Source organism: Sus scrofa, chromosome 8 (assembly GCF_054392235.1).
Source record: "Sus scrofa isolate SSC_HxYL_T2T_F1_AM1 chromosome 8, Sscrofa_HxYL_maternal_Yorkshire_Landrace_v2.0, whole genome shotgun sequence".
Classification (NCBI taxonomy): domain Eukaryota; kingdom Metazoa; phylum Chordata; class Mammalia; order Artiodactyla; family Suidae; genus Sus; species Sus scrofa.
Window position 1 is genome coordinate 30955436 of NC_139390.1, and position 20286 is coordinate 30975721.

At 36.5% G+C, this 20286-nt stretch overlaps 1 long non-coding RNA gene across 14 annotated transcripts in view; it reads right to left on the minus strand.

Moving 5' to 3' along the window:
* The window catches only part of LOC102159861 (sister chromatid cohesion protein PDS5 homolog A), a 145383-nt gene that overhangs the window by 31861 nt on the left and 93236 nt on the right, over window positions 1–20286 (minus strand). For all 14 annotated transcript variants that reach the window (XR_002346613.2, XR_002346609.2, XR_002346612.2 and 11 more), the window contains exons 20-29: window positions 19030–19153; window positions 17610–17768; window positions 16998–17066; window positions 15288–15424; window positions 11476–11599; window positions 10907–11111; window positions 10016–10130; window positions 5232–5364; window positions 4286–4405; window positions 831–893 (exon numbers count right to left, since the gene is read on the minus strand). This is a non-coding gene — a long non-coding RNA (sister chromatid cohesion protein PDS5 homolog A). The remainder of the gene's footprint in view (window positions 1–830; window positions 894–4285; window positions 4406–5231; window positions 5365–10015; window positions 10131–10906; window positions 11112–11475; window positions 11600–15287; window positions 15425–16997; window positions 17067–17609; window positions 17769–19029; window positions 19154–20286) is intronic.

The window sequence follows — 20286 nt, forward strand, 5'->3', positions numbered from 1 at the left end:
TCAAAAATTAAAAATTTCCTTTTGCTCTTTTACGTGCCATATTTATGGAACATAACTTGTCTAACATTATTATTTTTTGTCCATACCCTTGGCATATGGAGGTTTCCAGGCTAAGGGTCAAATTGGGGCTACCGCTGCTGGTCTATCTATAGCCACAGCCACAGCAGCATGAGATCCAAGCGGCATGTGCCACCTACACGACAGCTCATGGCAATGTCAGATTCTTAACCCACTGAGTGAGGCCAGGGATCGAACCGGCAACCTCACGGTTCCTAGTCGGATTCATTTCCGATGCGCCACAACAGGAACTTATCAATACTTTAAACTTAATTTTCTTCTTTACCTTATAGATCTAAATTTACTGTACCATGTTTTAGGGAAATCTGCTTTGTGGCTTCCTTTGGAATGGGTAGGCAATGAGATCCTGCTGTATAGCACTGGGAGCTGTGTCTAGTCATTTATGATGGAGCATGGTGTGAGAAAAAAGATTGTATACTTGTATGTGTAACTGAGTCACCATGCTGTACAGTAGAAAACTGACAGAACACTGTAAACCAGCTATAATGAAAAAGATAATAAAAAAATCAAAATAAAAAATCAAATAACTTGAAGCCTATCAGCACTGATGAGAACACAAGGTTGAAATTCAGAAGTGGTTGATGGCAGAAAAAAGCATCAGAGAACAAATGCTCTGGATACTACAACCTATAACATGATCCTTGAAAATGAGGAACTATAAAATCTGATGGACATTTAAAGGTTATTTCTAAGACTAGCAGAAGTAATATGTACATGACATAAAGATCCCCAAATTATCTAGTACATAATACCTTTCCTGTTAATAGAAGTACTCTTGTTTCTTCTGAAATATAACTCTTGTCATTACAGAAGTCCTATTTAAAAAAAAAAAAAAACAAAAAACCAACATGAACATGGGTATTTTTATAATCCATTTAAAGCTTTTCAGGCAATGTGCCTTACATTAATAATTTCATTTGTGCTAAGAAACATATGAAATCATCAAATAAAGCACATTCCATGAAACATACCATAGGTCTAGTTTTAAAATTAAATCAATGATACATAAGTCTTAATCAAATGTCAGAGATAAATTACTTAAGTCACATTTAAAATAAAACATACTTCTATTTGTTCACACAGTTCAAGGCAAATGGTCTCTAGTTTATTCAATGAATTATGTTCTTCTCCACTCTACTATAAAATTACCTCTTTGGGACTCCCAAAACACCCAAAATATATCAGGCACTTAATATTCACTCAGAGAACTCCACAATGGATCTCTAAATTATCCTCACTGAAAAAAAAAATTTTTGTTACTTTTAATTAAATAACTAGACTGTCCAAATCAAAAAGGTCAAATCATCAAAATCTAATTAAGTCAGGAGTTCCCATCATGGCTCAGCAGAAATGAATCTGACTGGCATCCATGAGGACGCAGGTTCGATTCCTGGCCTTGCTCAGTTGGTTAAGGATCCAGCGTTGCCATGAGCTGTGGTGCAGGTCAGCAGCTGTAGCTCCAATTCGACCCCTAGCCTGGGAACTTCCATCTGCCATGGGCATGGTCCTAAAAAGACCCCCCCCCCAAAAAAAAAAAAAAAATCATAAAGTCAGTTATAATATTCTTTGGCAACAGTGATACTAATACATGAATTAAACCAGATGTGCACATTAATGGAACTTTCTTCAAAGTTATATCTATAAAAAACTTAAGAGTTCAAAGTTGATCCTGTGGTACCTCTGTTATCCTCAGAATAGCACACAAGTAAACTATAGGGGTGTCACAGAAACAAAACAACTTAACCACAATCTGGAATTTTTCTGGTAGTGCCCACAGCATGCAGAAGTTTCCAGGCCAGAGATTGAACCCATCCCACAGCAGCGACCCAAGCTGCTGACTGACAGCGCCGGATCCTTAACTGCTAGGCTACCAGGGAACTCCACAGAATTTTGTTAATTTTTAGGTAATCGCACTGAAAAACCTTATATTTTCTTTTAAGTTTACCATCACACTAATGTCACAGAAAATAACAGAGTGCTCAAATATGCCTATAAAAATCACACTTTTGGCATGTGTTCCAGGCAAAAACTATCTTTCTCTTTTTTTCCCCCAATAAAGGCTTTCATGTGGCTAAAATAAATGTTACAAAGCCTGAGCACTAAAGTTCATTCATTTTATTTATGAAGATATACTACAGCCACACCGCACTCTCTATCTTAATATGCCTAGTGTTTGAACTTAACCATATTAAAAACAATATACTAGAAAAAGAAATGAGGAAAACTGCTCATTGAAAACAGAAAAAACCTAAATTACTATTTAGAAGGCTAGAAACTAAGTTTCATATCAAAACAAAAAACAACTTGAATTAGATATAGTGACAAACAGCAATTTAAATTCTTAAGGATGGGATTACTATTGTATGAACATTCTATTTGGGTATATTCCAGTCAGGAAGTCCTGAGGTACCATTCAAGTAAATTTAAATTAAAAAACTTATTTAGTAATATTTATAAGAACTAGTACATTAATTAGAGGGCAAATAACTTTGCAATTCTTATTATTGCTACCAAAACCCAGAAACAGTAAAGTCTGAAAACTAAATCATTAAAGAAAATCTGACTAAAATTTGGTTGAAATTTTTAACTGCTATTTTTTTTCCAGTTAATTAGTTTTGTTTTCTAAAAGTTAAAACAAGCTTTAAAATGCCACCGTTAAGTAGAAAATAAATAAAAGACATTACTTTTGGGGGGGGGGCAGGGCTGCACCCAGAACATGTAGAAGTTCCCACGCCAGGGATTGAATCTGCACCATAGTAGTGCATAGTAGTGACCCAAATGGCAGTAGTGACCCAAGTGGCTGCAGTGACACGCGAGATCCTTAACCTGCTGTACCACAAGGGAACTCTAAGACATTATTTTTTATAAAAGTTTTTTAATCTAAATGAGCTGAAAAAACTTAAAAAGCATTAATTAGCTGGAAAATTTACTTACATGGAAAACTTTGTTGACAGCAGAATAAATGTACTATGTATTATTAATACCATATATGAATGCTACTTTATGACAAACTTTTAGAAACCTACATATTAATCATTGTTCATAGGTATTATTATCATCTGCATTTTAGAGGTGAAGAAATTGAGGTTTAGAAGAGTTAATCTGCATAAAGTACCTCAAATTAGAAGTGATTGATTAGGGAGTTCCTGTTGTGGCTCAGCGGTAATGAACACGACTAGTCTCCATAAGGATGCAGGCTCGATCCCTGGCCTTGCTCAGTGGGTCAAGGATCCTGCATTGCTGTGAACTGTGTGTAGGTCAGCAGCTGCAGCTTTGGATTTGACTCCTGGCCTGGGAACTTCCATATGCCATGTGTGGCCCTTAAAACAAACAAACAAACAAACAAAGTGGCTGATGAGAATCCAGGTCTGTCAAATGCCAAGACCAAGTCCATTCAAACATTTTATTTCATATATAGATGTATATATATATTGACACTGTACCAAAAGTTTTGTTTACTTGTTCTCCGAAAACGTACTAACAGTGTTTTAATAAAATGAGATGAGGAGTTCCTGTACTCAGCAGCATCCATGATGATGTGAGTTTGATCCCTGGTTAAGGAATTGGCATTGTCATGAGTTATGCAGACAAGTCTCGGATCTGGCGTTGCTGTGGCTGTGGCATAAGCCGGCAGCTGCAGCTCCAATTCAACCCTCAGCCTGGGAACTTCCATATATAATGGGTGCAGCCCTAAAAAAAAGAAAAAGAGAGAGAGAGAGAGAGGGAAACAATTTAAGAAATTACTCTTACATACTAGAAATATCCAGAAGGAAGAGCTCACATAGGAAGACCACTACCAAGCTTGATTTGTATTCTCCACTTGGTAAGAATGATATTTTTCAAACTTAGGAAGACAAGATCCCACTTCTTTCCTTTTTTTTTTCCCCTGTTTTGGGAGTACCCATGGCATTTGGCATATGGAAGTTCCTGGGCCAGGGATCAAATGTGAGCTGCAGCTGAGACGTACACCACAGCTGGATCCTTAACCCACTGTGCTGAGCTGGGGATTAAACTGGCACAACCACAGAGACAACATCAGATCATTAACCTACCATGCCATAGCGGGAACTCCACAATCTCCCATTTCTGGATAAACGCTCAGAGGTTTTTTTTTTTTTAACTCTGTAATCAGGATTTGCCAGTAGGGTTGATGGTAACAAATTTAAATCAGTTTAATAAGGTAGAAAAATGAAGGGAAAAAAATTACCTTTTCAGGTTGGGTAAAAAATTTCATTGGAAGGACTGGATCCTTTGGTGAATCTGCATTGCACAAAGCACTTTTACTATTTATAACACACAGGGCCACATCACATACTGTATAAAGTTTCTAGGGAGGAAAAAAAATCATATATAACTTTCAGTGGTGCAAAATAACCATTAATACCAGTTCTACGCAATATATAAAATGGAATCAAAAGAATAATACACGGTTATTATTAACTCATTGAGCATTTCGGTCTGTATTTGGCATTTCTTCAGCAACGTCCCAATAAACAACAACAAAAATCCCCTTCATCTTAACATGAATGCCAAGTATGCACTAAAAACAACAAACTAAACAAGACGTTAAAAAGAATATCTACTTGTCTGTATCTTGTAACTAAAAATTTTTTTTTTTTTGTCTTTTTTTTTTCTATTTCTTGGGCTGCTCCTGCGGCATATGGAGGTTCCCAGGCTAGGGGTTGAATCGGAGCTGCAGCCACCGGCCTACGCCAGAGCCACAGCAATGCTGGATCCGAGCCGCGTCTGCAACCTACACCACAGCTCACGGCAACACCGGATTGTTAACCCACTGAGCAAGGGGAGGGACTGAACCCGCAACCTCATGGTTCCTAGTCAGGTTCGTTAACCACTGCGCCATGATGGGAACTCCCAACTAAAAGTTCTTAAGAGAGCAGAGTTATAAATTTTATTAGTTCTCACATCTGTCCTCTGTAGAGGTTTTAATATCTTCTTCAAAAGCAATAAACTTTCTTCAAATAACAGATTTCATTTTTAATGAAATAAAATAAAAAGTGACGATAAGTGTATTTTTTAATAAATATTCTGTAATCTATTTATATTACATAATATTTGGGAAAAACAAGTGGGACAAGGGTCATAATAAGTTCTCCTGTAAAATCTTAATACCCACTGGCCAGCACACATCTTACTTCATTTGTCTTGGATTCATCTGGAGACTGGGCATCTTTTGTTAGCTTGATGTTTTCTGCCATCTTCTTCATAAAGGCATGGCTATTATTTTCATTCTTTGTCATTAAAACTTCAAGCATGAACCATAGGCACCTAAATGGTAAACATATTCACTTAGTAAAGAGACTAATAGTAAGTGCTTTTGCTGAATGGATTAAATAGTTTATTGGGAAGTTCTACTGTCTGAGTAAAATAAAATAAGAATAAAATACAGAGAAAGCTCTAATTAACAGAAATATCCTGCTAATGATATTCAATTCAAATAGAATGTTATATCACAAACAGCAAAATTGAAAATGTAGCTTAATATGAGAAAAGCTGACAGTTTCATGAAGCACATAAAGATTCATTCTATAGGTATTTAATAAATATTTAGATGATATCACATGCATTATTGTCCAGCAATGAAAAGCAAGCCAGCATATAGCAGGGTCTTGCCATTTTGACTACTGACAAGCTATACGGGAGATCTATGGTTTGTATGTAATTCTACTATGACATAACTCTGAATTTCACATGCTATGAAGCTGGTGTGCATGGTAACTAGTCATTTAGCTAAACTGTCACAACTAAAAGCATTTTTGTTTTCCACTTGTTATTGTACACTCATTTAATACTTGAAGTACTTGAAAGTGATACCTGAATTTCTAAGTAAAAGTGAATCTCAAAGCAGGATGGACATTAGAATCATTTGGAGAACTTAAATTGACAAATCTAGGTTCAAAGCTTATTAATAAGTTTCCAAAACGATTCTGAGGCAATAACCATGGAAATTACTGTTTTCCTCCAATAAGAGAGAAAAATCATTTGCTGATAATCTATGTATACCTCTGTGCCTACACTCTATGCAAATGTTTTTAAGAGACTATTGCAAGGGGGAAATTTAGCATTAGGTTTATGGAATTTGTTTGTAATAGACCTGTCTTACAAGAAATACTAAACTCAGTCCTTCAAGCTGAAATGAAAGAAAACTACACAGTAACTTGAAGAAATAAAGAACTATGGTAAAGGTATCTACATAGGGGAATCTTCTGGCGGCTTAGCAAGTTAAGGATCTGGTGTTGTCACTGCTGTGGCCAGGGTTTGATCCTTGGCCCAGGAAATTCCACATGCCCTCCATCACCCCCCAAAAGTAACTACATAGGTAAATATAAAATCAGCATTACTGAATTTGTGATTTCTACCTCCTTTTAAAAAATGATTTTGAAGACAAATGCATAAAACAATAATCATTTCTGTATAAAAGGAAACAATGTATAATATAATTTGTATCGATAATAATGTAAAGGGAGTGGGACAGAGATGAATAAGAGCAGAGTGTATAATATTCAAACTAAATTTCTATCATGCAAACTAGATAGTTACAACTTTAAGGTGTTAAGTGTAATCACTAAGAAAATAACTAAAAAGTGAAGTTCCTGCTGTGGTGCAGTGGATTAAGGATCTGGCATTGCCATAGCTGTGGCACAGGTTGCAGCTGTGGCTCTGATTCAGTCCCTGGCCTGGGAACTTCCATATGTCATGGGTGTGGCCAAAAAAGAAAAAGAAAATAACTAAAAAAAAAAAAAAAAAAAAAAAGAAAACGAATCAAAAAGCTTTCCTACAGAGAGTTCCAGTTGTGGCTCAGCAGGTTACAAACCTGACTAGTATCCATCAGGATGCAGACTTGATCCCTGGCCTCACCCAGTGGGTTAAGAATCCGGCATTTCCATGATCTGTAGTGTAGATTGCAGAGGCAGCTCAGATCCCTAGCTGCTGTGGCTGTGGCCAGCAGGTGTAGCTCTGATTCAATGTCTAGCCTGGGAATTTCCATATGCCACAGGTGTGGCCCTAAAAGGCAAAAAAAAAAAAAAGTCCCTATAAAAAACAACTACGGCTGACCTTCCACATAGTCATCCATGCTTAACTTATTCTTGGCCCTCCATATAATTGATTCCTCTGTATATGATGCTCCTTTGTATCTGTGGTTCCACCAACTATGGATCTTATAGCACTGTAGTATTTACTACCGAAAAAAATCTGTACGTAAGTGAACCCTCACAGTTCAAACTGGTGTTATTCAAGGGTCAACTGTAAATACAAAAAAGAAAGGCAATAATGGAGGAATTCAGTAACAAAAAATATAAAACACAGAGAAAAACATACCCAGAAGCAACTCCTTCCTTAATCTGTATTTACTTTAAATGAAAATAGATTAAATATAGCAATGAAAAAGCAAAGATAAGCAGAGTGGATTAAGGAAAAAAAATTCCACCTATATCCTGTCTACAACAGGCTTAGTTTAGATATAAAAGCACAAAGTATTTGAAATTGAAAGTATAAGGACAATATATTTTGTGCAAATAGTAACTAAAAGAGAGCTGGTAGCTATTTTTGGATTAGACAAAAACGGATTTAAAGTAAAACAAAGATTTCAAGAAACCCAGAAGGATGACACTGATAACTTCCATATGCCATGGGCATGGCCAAAAACAAGAAAAAGAGAGATTTCAATATCCTATGTTCAGGAATGGATAGAAAAAACAGACAGGAGATGAAAATGAAAACAGAGAACCTGCAAAACACTATAAACCAATCTGACATATCAGATATATATGAACATTCCAACTAGCAATAGCAGAATACACATTTTCCTCTAGTGCACATGGAATAGTCTCTAGGACAGACCATATGGTAGGCCACAAAACATGGCAATAAATTTTAAAAGACTGAAATTATAATAAAAAGTATCTTTTCTGACCAGAATGGCATGACATTGTAAGTCAATAAAAGAAGGAAAACTGAAAAAGGCACTTATACGTGGATATTAAACCACACTCTTAAATAACCAAAAAAAATCAAAGAAATCTCAAGGAAAATTAGAAACAAATAAAACGAAAATGCAACATATCATACTCATAGAATTCAGCACTAAAAGGGAAATTTATAGCTGAAAAACACTCTTCATTAAAAAACAAGATCTCAAAAGTCCAACTGTATACCTTAAGAAACTGTACACTTTAATTAGAAAAGGAAAAGTTAACACTTAAGTTATATGGTAACTTAAAATGAAATGTTTAACCTTCCCACATCATTGCTGCCTCTCAAATCTAATTCCTTTTCCACAAGACTGAATTAGGGCTAAAAGATTCCCTAAGATAGACCTTGTGTTCTCAGCAAATACATCACCTTTTCACATTATAAAAGTACTTTCTTAGAAATTCCAAAATAAAAGTTATTAAACAAAGAAAAAGAATTCGCAAATAAAATATAAACATCTACAAAATAAACAGAAATTAGAATTGGAAGCCATTTTAGGAATTATCTATTTCATAGCCTGATTTTATAGGTAAGGCAATCTAAGCAAAGAAGCACAGAGAAATGAAGTTTTTAACCCACATAGCAGAGACTAGAACCTATGTCTCCTGAAAGATAATTATGGGGCTCCTTAAAATACATATCCAGGAGTTTCTGTTGTGGTGCAGTGGGTTAAGAGTTCAACTGTAGTGGCTCGGTTTGCTGCAGAAACATGGGTTTGATCCCTAGCCTGGTGCAGTGGTTTAAAGGATATGTGTTGCCTCAGCAGTGATGCAGGCTGCAGCTGCAGCTCAGATTCAATCCCTGCCCTGGGAACTTCCATATACCACAGTGTGGCCATAAATATATATGTAAATCAAATAAAACTAATAATCTTTTTTAAAACCTTTCAGCAGCAACCTGAGTCAGCGCAGTGAGAATGCTAGATCTCCAGCCTGACTGAGCCATCAGGGAACTCCTCTCAAAACATTTTTTTTTTTTTTTTTTGGTCTTTTTTGCTATTTCTTGGGCCGCTCCTGCGGCATATGGAGGTTCCCAAGCTAGGGGTCGAATCGGAGCTGTAGCCTCCGGCCTATGCCAGAGCCACAGCAATGCAGGATCCGAGCCGCGTCTGCAACCTACACCACAGCTCACGGCAACGCCGGATCATTAACCCACTGAGCAAGGGCAGGGACCGAACCCGCAACCTCATGGTTCCTAGTCGGATTTGTTAACCACTGCGCCACGACGGGAACTCCTCAAAATATTTTTTAAGGCAGATTTATTTTCAAGCATTTGAAATATAAAGACACTATCACTGGAATGATGTGTTGGAAGCAACAACTGAATAAGCCTTCAAAATGTAGAGTTCATAGTCTGATACTTAATAGTAATGCTCGAAAAGATATAACATCTCTTCCAATTGTTAAGATTTTTTTTTTTGTCTTTTTTTTTTTTTTTTTTTGGCTATTTCTTGGGCCGCTCCCGCAGCATATGGAGGTTCCCAGGCTAGGGGTCTAATCGGAGCTGTAGCCTCCGGCCTACACCAGAGCCACAGCAATGGGGGATCTGAGCCACGTCTGCAACCTACACCACAGCTCATGGCAACACCAGATCGTTAACCCACTGAGCAAGGGGAGGGACCGAACCCGCAACCTCATGGTTCCTAGTCGGATTCGTTAACCACTCCGCCACGACGGGAACTCCCAATTGTTAAGATTTTGATACAATTTCAGTGATAAAAGCTACAGGAGGCAGAGTTGATTAAAACAACTTATTTATCTAGTTATCTATTTATTTATGGCTGCACCCATATGGAAGTTCCTGGGCCAGGGACTGAACCCATGCCACAGCTGCACCCAAAGCCATAGCAGTGACACTGCTGGATCCTTAACCCTGTGAGCCATAGGGAGAACACCTAAAAAAGTAAAAATAGTTTTCAGAATTCTTAAAAATCCACATAACTTACTCTTTAATATCACGAAGCTGATCAACATCTTGTGATCTTGTAAAATCTGGATCATGGGCTAGCAGGTGAATCATATATGGAACTACATACTCAGGCAACAGTGATAATAATTTCTCTAAAGTGAAAACATTTTATTAACAACAGTAATAACAGCTTTTATAAAATCCATCTCTAATTTTACATTCTAACCATTCAGTTAACATTTTCCCCTCTGTTTGTTCATTCCTTTCTTTCATCTTTTTAGGGCAGCACCAGTAGGATATGGAGGTTCCCAGGCTAGGGGTCAAACTGGAGCTATAGCCGATAGCCTACGCCACAGCCACAGCAACGCCAGATCTGAGCTGTGTCTGTGGCCTACACCACAGCTCACAGCAACGCCAGATCCTTAACCCACTGAGTGAGGCCAGGGATCGAACCTTTGTCCTCATGGATGCTAGTCACATTCGTTTCTGCTGAGCCGTGATGGGAACTCCCCTCCCTCATTTCTAAATTAGATGCAACGTATTTAGATGATACTGAAATACTTTTTCAATTGTGAAAGCTACTAAAGACAAAGGATAATTTTCAATTACACAAAGGGTAACTTAAGATCCCTGGCAAAGGTAGGAAAATAATTCTTTACTCTCAGACATCAGAGCAATGTGTTCAAATCAATCCACACTGCTGATCCCATAAGAAAAATGTAGTGCCTCCAAATAGTTTTAGGTACTATAAAGAGAACTAAGACACTAGGACTTTAGATTTTAAGTATATTTTAACTACAACAACAGCATTCTATGAAAATCCCAGTGTTATTATAAACTACAAAAGAAATACATAAAATGAAACCCTCCACAAATTGATACATTGACAAAATATATTTACACATTGAGAACTTTCAAAGTTACTTACCAGTAGCCATGGGGTTCTGTTTAATGTACTCCCTTCGTATACTGATATTTTTTAGTAAACACTGTCGTGCATGTGCTCTTCTCTCCTTCACAGGATCTTTGGCACACAAGGCAAAGATCGCCATATACTCCAATGGGAGCAGTAACTTTACAAGTGCCTTATGTAGCTTCTGGGCAAATATCTGCCTTACTTGATAGCACTCATCCTACAGCAGCACAAAACCAAAAATACTTAAATAAAAATACTAACGTTTAAAAAACTATTCCAGAAACTCTTAGTTTTTAAAAACTGGCAAACATTTGCTGTGGCAATATGGATCCTTAACCCACTGTGCCACAAAGGAACTTCCCAGTTTAAGCATTTTAAATGTTTTTATTAAAAAACAGTAATGACAAGAAGACGATTATACTGAAAGAGTAAAGAATTTGGGGGCGATAACTGGTTAGAAAGTAATAATAACAGTCCTTTTTGTGTAGCCATCCAAACATATACGGATCTGTAATCCACAGCAAGCAAATGAATTTAACTTTGAAGGCCGAGAAAATGACAAAAATAAGATTGTTACTTACATTAATAACCAGCGCACAGAGCTGAAACTGTTCTGGGGTTATAATTTCATGGTAACAAGGTTCCTGAGCAAGCTTCATTATGGCACTACCAGCAGCTAATCGCAAGCGAGACATATCAGATTTACTATAAACAAAAAAGAAATAAACATTTCCTATAATCATTATGATTCATAAAATGCTTTGCTCCCTTATTAACTGGTAAGGTCTTTAGCATAATTTATGTTTAAAATGACATAAAATACTAAAATGGGAGTTACTTTGAATCCTTGAACTCACAGCAGAGAAGAAGGCTCAAAACATTGTGACTCTATGATATTATTTGCCTACCTTCATTAAAAAATTTTTATTTATATGCCGCGGGAGCGGCCCAAGAAATAGCAACAACAAAAAACAACAACAACAACAACAACAACAACAACAACAAAAAATTTATTTAGTTACTTATTTTAGTGAAGTATAGTTGATTTATAATATTATATTAATTTCAGGCATACAACTTAGAGATTCAAATGTTTTCTACATTCTGTTTATAGTTATTATGTCTTTTTGTTATACACACTGGTTTTCTTGTGTTTTTTTTAAGATTCCATATATACATGATAACATACAGAACTGTCATTCTTTGTCCAACTTATTTCACTAAGCATAACACCCTTCAGGTCCATCCTTGTTCTTGCAAATGGCAAAATTTCATTCTTGTTTTTTATGTCTGCCTTCATTTGCAGTTTCACTGTAGCTTAGATCCTCCACCACAGAGGAGCATCTATCTTACACTCATAATAGCATTAACTACAACACTAGCAAGAACCACTTACATTAGGAACTGTATTCCTCATTTTAAGAGAAATTCACATTCATCATAGATTTTTTTTTTTTGGTCTTTCAGGGCTGCACCTACAGCACATGGAGGTTCCCAGGCCAGGGGTCTAATTGGAGCCGTTGCTGCTGGCCTATGCCAGAGCCACAGCCAGATCACAGAAATCTTGACATGAAAAACTCAAAAATTAACAATCATCTGTCATTTAAAATCTATTTCTTATGATTAAAAAAAATGCTTCTCTTCTTATGGCTGTACTGGCAGCATATGGAAGTTCCCAAGCTAGCTGCAGCCTATACCTAGCCATGGTGAAACTGGATCTGAGCTGTATTTGTGAGCCACACCGCAGCAGGCAGCAATGCTGGATCCCCAACCCACCTCCTGAACGAGGCCAGGGATTGAACTGCATCCTCCTGGAGATAACAAAGAGTCCTTAAGCTGCTGAGCCAAATGGACAGTAGTTCCCCATTTCCTATGATCTTTAAATTCATATACATATGTACACAGACGAAACAGAAATCAATCTTAAGCCTACACATGTCTGATGAAATGCAGGGACTAGGAACTAGGAGGTTATCTTCACCAGAAAAGGGGAGGCATCAGACAAATATCTAAAAGGAAAGGATATCGAGGTGCTCGCCAGTGTCTCTTAGGTACTAGTCTTTGAGGCAGACTTTCCTTTGTAGCAGGAAGTTTTCTAAGGGAGAACAGGAGGTCCAGGCACTCTCACCCTACCCACACCCAGTCGACTTTTATTACCTAAATGCTAAAATGTGATAATGATGTGGTGAAAAGACAGACATCTTACTTCAACAACTTTGTGGAACATAACATAGCTTTGATATTTTAAACACTTTGGGAAAATGTGAAAAGCTGGCTTGAATTCACAAGGGGTTATTACTTAGCATAGAAGAGGAGAAACATGGCACTTCTGGACAACGTAACTATCGTAACTATCAACGTGAGCACTGCTAACAATGAGGGACCCTCAAATGGTATCTGAGGCAAACGATTCAGGAATTATAATTAATGCTACTATCTGAGTACTAAACTCTGTAAGAAGAGGAAACTGAGGCTTCGAAAAGTGATTTATGAAAACTAGTAAATGGAGCACAAAGTTTGAATAAGTTTCTGATTCCAGAGCCCAAGCTAAACCATGAGATGTGTAATAGCTAATTAAGATCTGCCTAATACCTCATGATATGTGTGTTCCACAGTTAACTATTCCTTTATCTTTTGTGATGATAAAAAAAAAAGCTGGAAAGAAATATTTGTGTATATATTTTTGTATGATTCTTTTATAATTTCATAAGTGTAAAAACAAAGAGCCAAAGGCTAACATTTTTAAGGACCTAGACACAAAATGCCAAACTGTCCGCCAAGATTGTACCTATTTATATTCACAGGAATAATGAGGAAACCTATTTCCTGATTCCATGAAACAACGATTGCTTAAAAATTTCCTTTTTGCTGATTTGATAGATAAGAGGTAGTACCATGGAAGTTAAAATTGTTTTTAGTGATGTCAAAACATTTTTTTTTGCCTTTTTTTTTTTTTCTTTTTAGGGCCACACTTGTAGCATATGGAAGTTCCCAGGCCAGGGGTTGAATTGAAGCTGCAGCTGCTGACCTACGCCACAGCCACAGCCACAGGACCCAAGTCTCGTCTCCAACCTATACCACAGCTCATGGCAACACTGGATCTTTAACCCACTGAGCAGGGCCAGGAACTGAACCTGCATCCTCATGGGTACTAGTCAGGTTGATTACTGCTGAGCCACAACAGAACTCTGTCAAATATTTTTTTAAAGGTAAACTAGTAATATATAATTTTCATCTCTATTGGGGATCCTGCCTATTTATTTGTAAGAGCTATTATTATGCCTTTGCTATATACTGTACATAGTTTTCCCAAATTTAAAACTTCTCCTCATCCCAAATCTTTAATTTGTTCATGCAAAGCTACCCTTGGCTTATTCTTTCTTTCTTTTTTTTGGCTGCACCTGTGGCATTCGAAAGTTCCTGGGCCAGGGATCAAACCTGTGCCACACCAGTAACGATGCCGGATGCTTAACCCACCATGCCACCAGGGAACTCCCTACCCTGGGTTTATTCTATGGTAAAAAATATTTTTTGTTTTCTTCAGTTTATCAAAGCATTCAGCATCTCTTCTGTAAGTACGCATTTCCTATCTCTCCACTAGAATGCATATTCCTTAGAAGGGGTGATTATTGTACCTTTCAAAAGCTTGGCAGTACCTGGTATGAGAGTGCTCAATAAATACTGAAAGCACAAATGAATAGTTAAATCTATCTTCTAACATCAATTTTAAAGTAAGAATGTATCGAAAGTAGAATTTTTCAGTTATTTTTCCTGGACCCTAGTAAATAAAAAATTTGTAAGAAATAAGGATTATGAAAATTTTGGCTTTTATTTTCATCTTAAAAGGAATAGAAAGAATAAATGGTGATTTTGAAGATTTGAAGAGTGAAAATGTATAGAAATAGACTTGAACCTTACAGAGTCTTCTGCAAACCACTAGGAGGCTGCAACTTTTCCTTCTGTGAAACTACACTGAAATGTTTATCTCTTTCATGGCACAAAGTCACTCTACTTGTTCAATTACTAAACTACGTGGTAAGTTCCTTAAAGATAACAACTGAATTTTATCTGTTTTTGCTGCAATGCTTTTTGTAGTTTTTTGCAAATAGCAGTGTTTCAACAAATATTTGTTTAATTGAACCAAATGATGAAGATAACTATAACACTGATATAGTGATAATGACTAAAAATTCACTGGAAAAAGGTCAGTCTGTAGGAATGAAGAAAAATATACCATAATTATTGAGATATAAACCCCAAGTAAGTATATAAAATTTGAACACAAAGCACACAGTGCAATTATAACAGTCATTCATTAAGCAAATGAATTCCCTTACTATGTAAGCTCTACCAACATCTTGAGCTTAAAAAAAAACTGGAGGAAAAATCTCACCTGATTCTCTTTTGCTCTGTCAGGTCACCCTCACTAACCAACATCGCTGATAATAACCGAAGAGTTGAATTGGCAGATTTAGACTGGTTGTTTTTCATACCCAACAGCCACCTTACCAGAAGTTTAATTGCCTGTACCTGTAAAACATTAACATGCGAAAGAAAGCAAGCAACTTAAAATTCCACTTCAAGGGAAGATTAACTTGTTTTAATTAGATTAGTGACATTATTTGCCAGCAGATGTTTTATTAAATAAGTCTATAGAATAATAATAAAAACTACAATTGATTCTGTTCGATATGTACTAGGTACTTTCCCCAGAATTGTACATGCATTACTTTATTTAATCTCCAACAACTCCATGAGGGAGGTATTCTTATTTCCAATAAATAAGGCAACTTAGACATATTACTATGATAGATAACTTGTCCAAGGTCTGGCTCCTGATCTCAGACTTTTTGTATTTGGACACTTGCCTAAGATTTTCTAATCATCTAAAAATATACTGTTTAAAAATACCTATACTGATTATAGTGATTAAAAATAACTATTTAGAAAGACTTTATTTTTTTTTGTGGTACTGAAAAACTATTTTGAAGAAACCATCCAGTCTGATTTGAGATTTCCTAATTACTTGTGTCATAATTTTCGTGAAGGCTTACACTCAAAACATATACTGTTATATATGTTTAACAATATACACACAAGAACTAGATAAAGGATGTAGGTATCACTTGCTATATTTACTGACAACCTGGAAAAAGGAGTTGATAGAATAAATGAGACTATAAAGCTACTCATGCTGAAACAGTTTATCAAGTAAGAGGAAAATGAAGATGTCCTGTTTTAAATTCCAAGACTACCACTTTAAAAATTAACTTTACTGGAGTTCCCGTCGTGGCGCAGTGGTTAACGAATCCGAATAGGAACCATGAGGTTGCAGGTTTGATCCCTGCCCTCACTCAGTGGGTTAAGGATCCGGCGTTGCCGTGAGCTGTGGTGTAGGTCGCAGACACGGCTCGGATCCCATGTTGCTGTGGCTCTGGCGTAGGCTGGCAGCTATGGCTCCGATTTGACCCCTAGCCTGGGAACCTCCATATGCCGCGGGAGCGGCCCAAGAAATGGCAAAAAAGACAAAAAAAAAAAAAAAAAAATAACTTTACTGAGGAACAATTATATCTATCAAAAGTTACCAAATTGGGGAGTTCCCGTTGTGGCACAGTGGAAGAGAATCTGACTAGTATCCACAAGGACGTGGGTTTGATCCCTGGCCTTGCTCAGTGGGTCGGGGATCCAGCATTGCCTTGGCTGTGGCATAGGCCGGCAGCTACAGATCCAATTGGACCCCTAGTCTGGGAACTTCCATATGCAGTGGGTGTGGCCCTAAAAAGCAAAAAAAAAAAAAAAAAAAAAAAAAAGTTACCATTTTGATGACAGCCATCTGTTTTTGCCAAGTTAATATTAATATGCCTCTAGACGGTGGTAATGAGGCTGGACTTGAGATGCTTCTGAGCAACAATCTCTGCGTCAAATGGCCTCATTTAAATTATCTTAGCATGGCAGCAAGGTCTAAGGAACATGCTGACATACAGCAATGTATAAAAATAAAGAGCCTGATTTTAAAATGCTTATTAACTATTAGTTTTTTAAAAGGATACTATAAACTTTCATTATTTCAACATAAAAGTTACCAAGACCTATACAAATTTACCTTTGCTAGTACTTCAGGGGAAACCTCTTCATCTGGAGACCATAATTTTCCATTCTTCTCACCTGTTGACTACAGACAATTGAATAAATTTTACTTTTAGAAAACTATTTAAAATTTTGCTCATTAAGTTTCTTGTGTTGTAAGAAACCCACAGGAAAGTCACCATGTAAGGACTGGGAAAGAAGAACAAAGTTGGAAGGCTCAAACTTCCTGATTTTGAAACTTAATTACAAATCTACAGTAATCTAGACAGTGTGGCTGATACCTGATATAAGTATAGACATACAGACCAATGGAATGAAACAGAGAACCCAGAAAACCATCACAAATATGATCAATTGATTTTTTTTTTTTTTAACAAGAGTGCTAAGACCAATTATTGGGAAATGAACAGTCTCCTCAACAAATGGTACTGGGAAAAAATGGATATAGCCACAAGCAAAGCAAAGTAAAGATGTCATTTGGAAATTTAAGAAAATAATTAAGGAGGGAAAATACACAATAATTTAAAAGTAAAAGAGAATTACACAAACAGAAATGTTTCTGTGGCAAATAAAGATGTAAAACAGTCTTAATCTCGTGATTCTAAATTTAATTAAATGAGAAACTTACCCTGTCATTCATTAGGAGATCTTTCACAATAAAATTTGCTACTACAGATTTCATTGGGGAAGCAAATTGATCCGGTGCTAACATAGAAATGTGGCCCAATGAAACTAATGGAGTTATAAGTTGTTCTGGTACATCAGCATTCAGACTCCTACTAAGTGGCTATAAAAATAAAACAGTCAAAATTACCACTTTGTTTTACCACTTTGTTTTATAAACAAAACATCTAGACATTCTAAAGAAACAGCAAATGTTCCTGAGTCTTCCTGAATTTACCATGCCCAAACAAATCTGCTCTAATGAGATGATCAAAAAGTAACTTCAGACAGGATGTGTCCTGATGTCTGCAATTTTGAAACGCATCCAAAGAAAAGAAGAGCTGTTAATGGATGGGTGGATAAAGGGAATAAAAGGGAAATGAATAGATATGTAATAAAGCATGTATATAGTAAAATGTTATGGGAAGAACCTAGGTAGGGAATATAGTTGTAAAAATTATTCCAACTTTTTTGCATGTCTGAAAATTTTCATAATAATAAACGTTGGCAAAAATTTCAAAAAAGGAGTTCCCACTGTGGTGTAGTGGGTTAAGAATCTGACTGCATCAGCTTGGGTTGCTGCAGAGGTGTGGGTTCAATCGGGAGCCTGACACAGTGGGTTAAAGGATCTGATGTTGCAGCAACTGTGGTGTAGGTTGCAGCTGGAACTGGGATTCAATCCCTGGCCTGGGAATTTACATATGCCACAGGTGTGGCCGTTAAAAAAAAAAAAAAAAAAAATAGGAGTTCCCGTTGTGGCTCAGTGGCTAAAGAATCTGACTAGGAACCATGAAGTTGCAGGTTCGATCCCTGCCCTTGCTCAGTGGGTTAAGGATCCGGCGTTGCCGTGAGCTGTGGTGTAGGTTGCAGACACGGCTTGGATCCCGCGTTGCTGTTCCTCTGGCGTAGGCCGGCAGCTACAGTGGCTACAGCTCCGATTAGACCCCTAGCCCGGGAACCTCCATATGCCGCAGAAGCGGCCCAAGAAATGGCAAAAGGACCAAAAAAAAAAAGAAAAAGTAACTCGCCATATTAGACATTTGATTCTTATTTTACCTACTGAAATTTAGTAAGATTAAAAATGCAGGAAAAAAGATAAGGGGAAAAAACCCACATAAAAGGTAGATATAAACAAGTAAAATGTAACACACACACACACAAAACATCCTTCAGCATGTAGTATTTGAACATACAATCTAATCTAAAGGCTGGGAATATCTAAAGTGCTGATTAAAACAGAGTCCCTAGCCCCATGGAATTTATGTTCTAGAGTGGGACTAACCAAAAAAAAAAAAAAAAAAAAAAAAACCTACTTTCTATCTTCATCAAACCCCAGAACGTGAAAATAAAAATCAACAAAAGCACATCTTATGTATTATATATACCTCAAAAATCTGTGCAAGTTGGACTTCTTTATTTGTGAATATGGCATGTATACAGTGCACAGCCTGTTTTGCTTGGTGTGGAGTACCTCTCTTTGCTTTCTGATGTAAAATAGGAATTAAGGTCCTGCAAAAAATAATCATAGTTAGAAAAAAAAAAAAAAAAAAAAAAAAAAAGCCCATAAATGACAAGTAGTTCTTTTGGTTGTCTTCTACTTCATCTCCAGTGACTATTGGATGTATGCTAGCAGAAAGCCTTTCCTCTAAATCACCTGATTTATAGAAAGATTTAAAGCTCCTTTTCTATCTGCAAGTGTAATCCAAGAAATACAATGCCTCAAAAAAAAAGATACTCCAGAAAATAATTTTCATTTTATTTTTTTAAATTTTCATTTTAAAGCCACTCCATGAATATTGAGAAATAAACAAGAAATCCTTAATGTAAAATCTAAAATTGCCCCATGCCATATTTTTACATTTACCTTCTAAGAAAATATTCCTAAATTCCTCACCTTCCTTTCAGAATCCCCATCAGTTATTTTAAAGCAATCATGGAGAACAGAGAAACAAAAGGCCAAGTTTTATTAAAAACAAAAATGAGCATACCAGTGACAGTGTATACATGGATACAGATACCTACATAGGTAGAGAAGTAACAAAAACGTCTAATAACTATTGAGTACTTGGGCCAAGCACAGTTCTAAGTGATTTTTTTTAACATGGATAAATTAAATTAACCCCCATGATCACCCAAAGATGACTATTATTATAGTCATTACACAGTTGACACAATGAAATCACAAACATAATATTTCTCTAAGCTTCTCAAGGGGACAGAGCTAGGAAATGGTGGAGTTGGGATTTGATGAGAAACGTTTCTGGTCTAAATCCATGCATTAAACCACCAAACTGACATTGAAGATTAAAGTAAAACAATCTTTTTATAGGGGAATGTGGAAATACACATCTTCCTAATTTGTCTTTTTTGTCTCTAATGTAGTAGTACCTTTATATCCTGCCACAAGGGACCTCCTCGGACTATCACTCTTAATGGCTATAGCCTCCCATTATTATAAAAGGACACTTTGTTTTCACTGCATTTGATATCAGTGACTTTATAATGTATAAAACAGTATTATTGCCTTAAATGTATGACAAGTATCTTTCATTTACTTTTTGTTTGTCCTCATTTATTTTCTTCTAATTTAATCTAGAGGGAGAAATAAAAGCACCATGGACAAGAACCAAGCAACTAGTAAA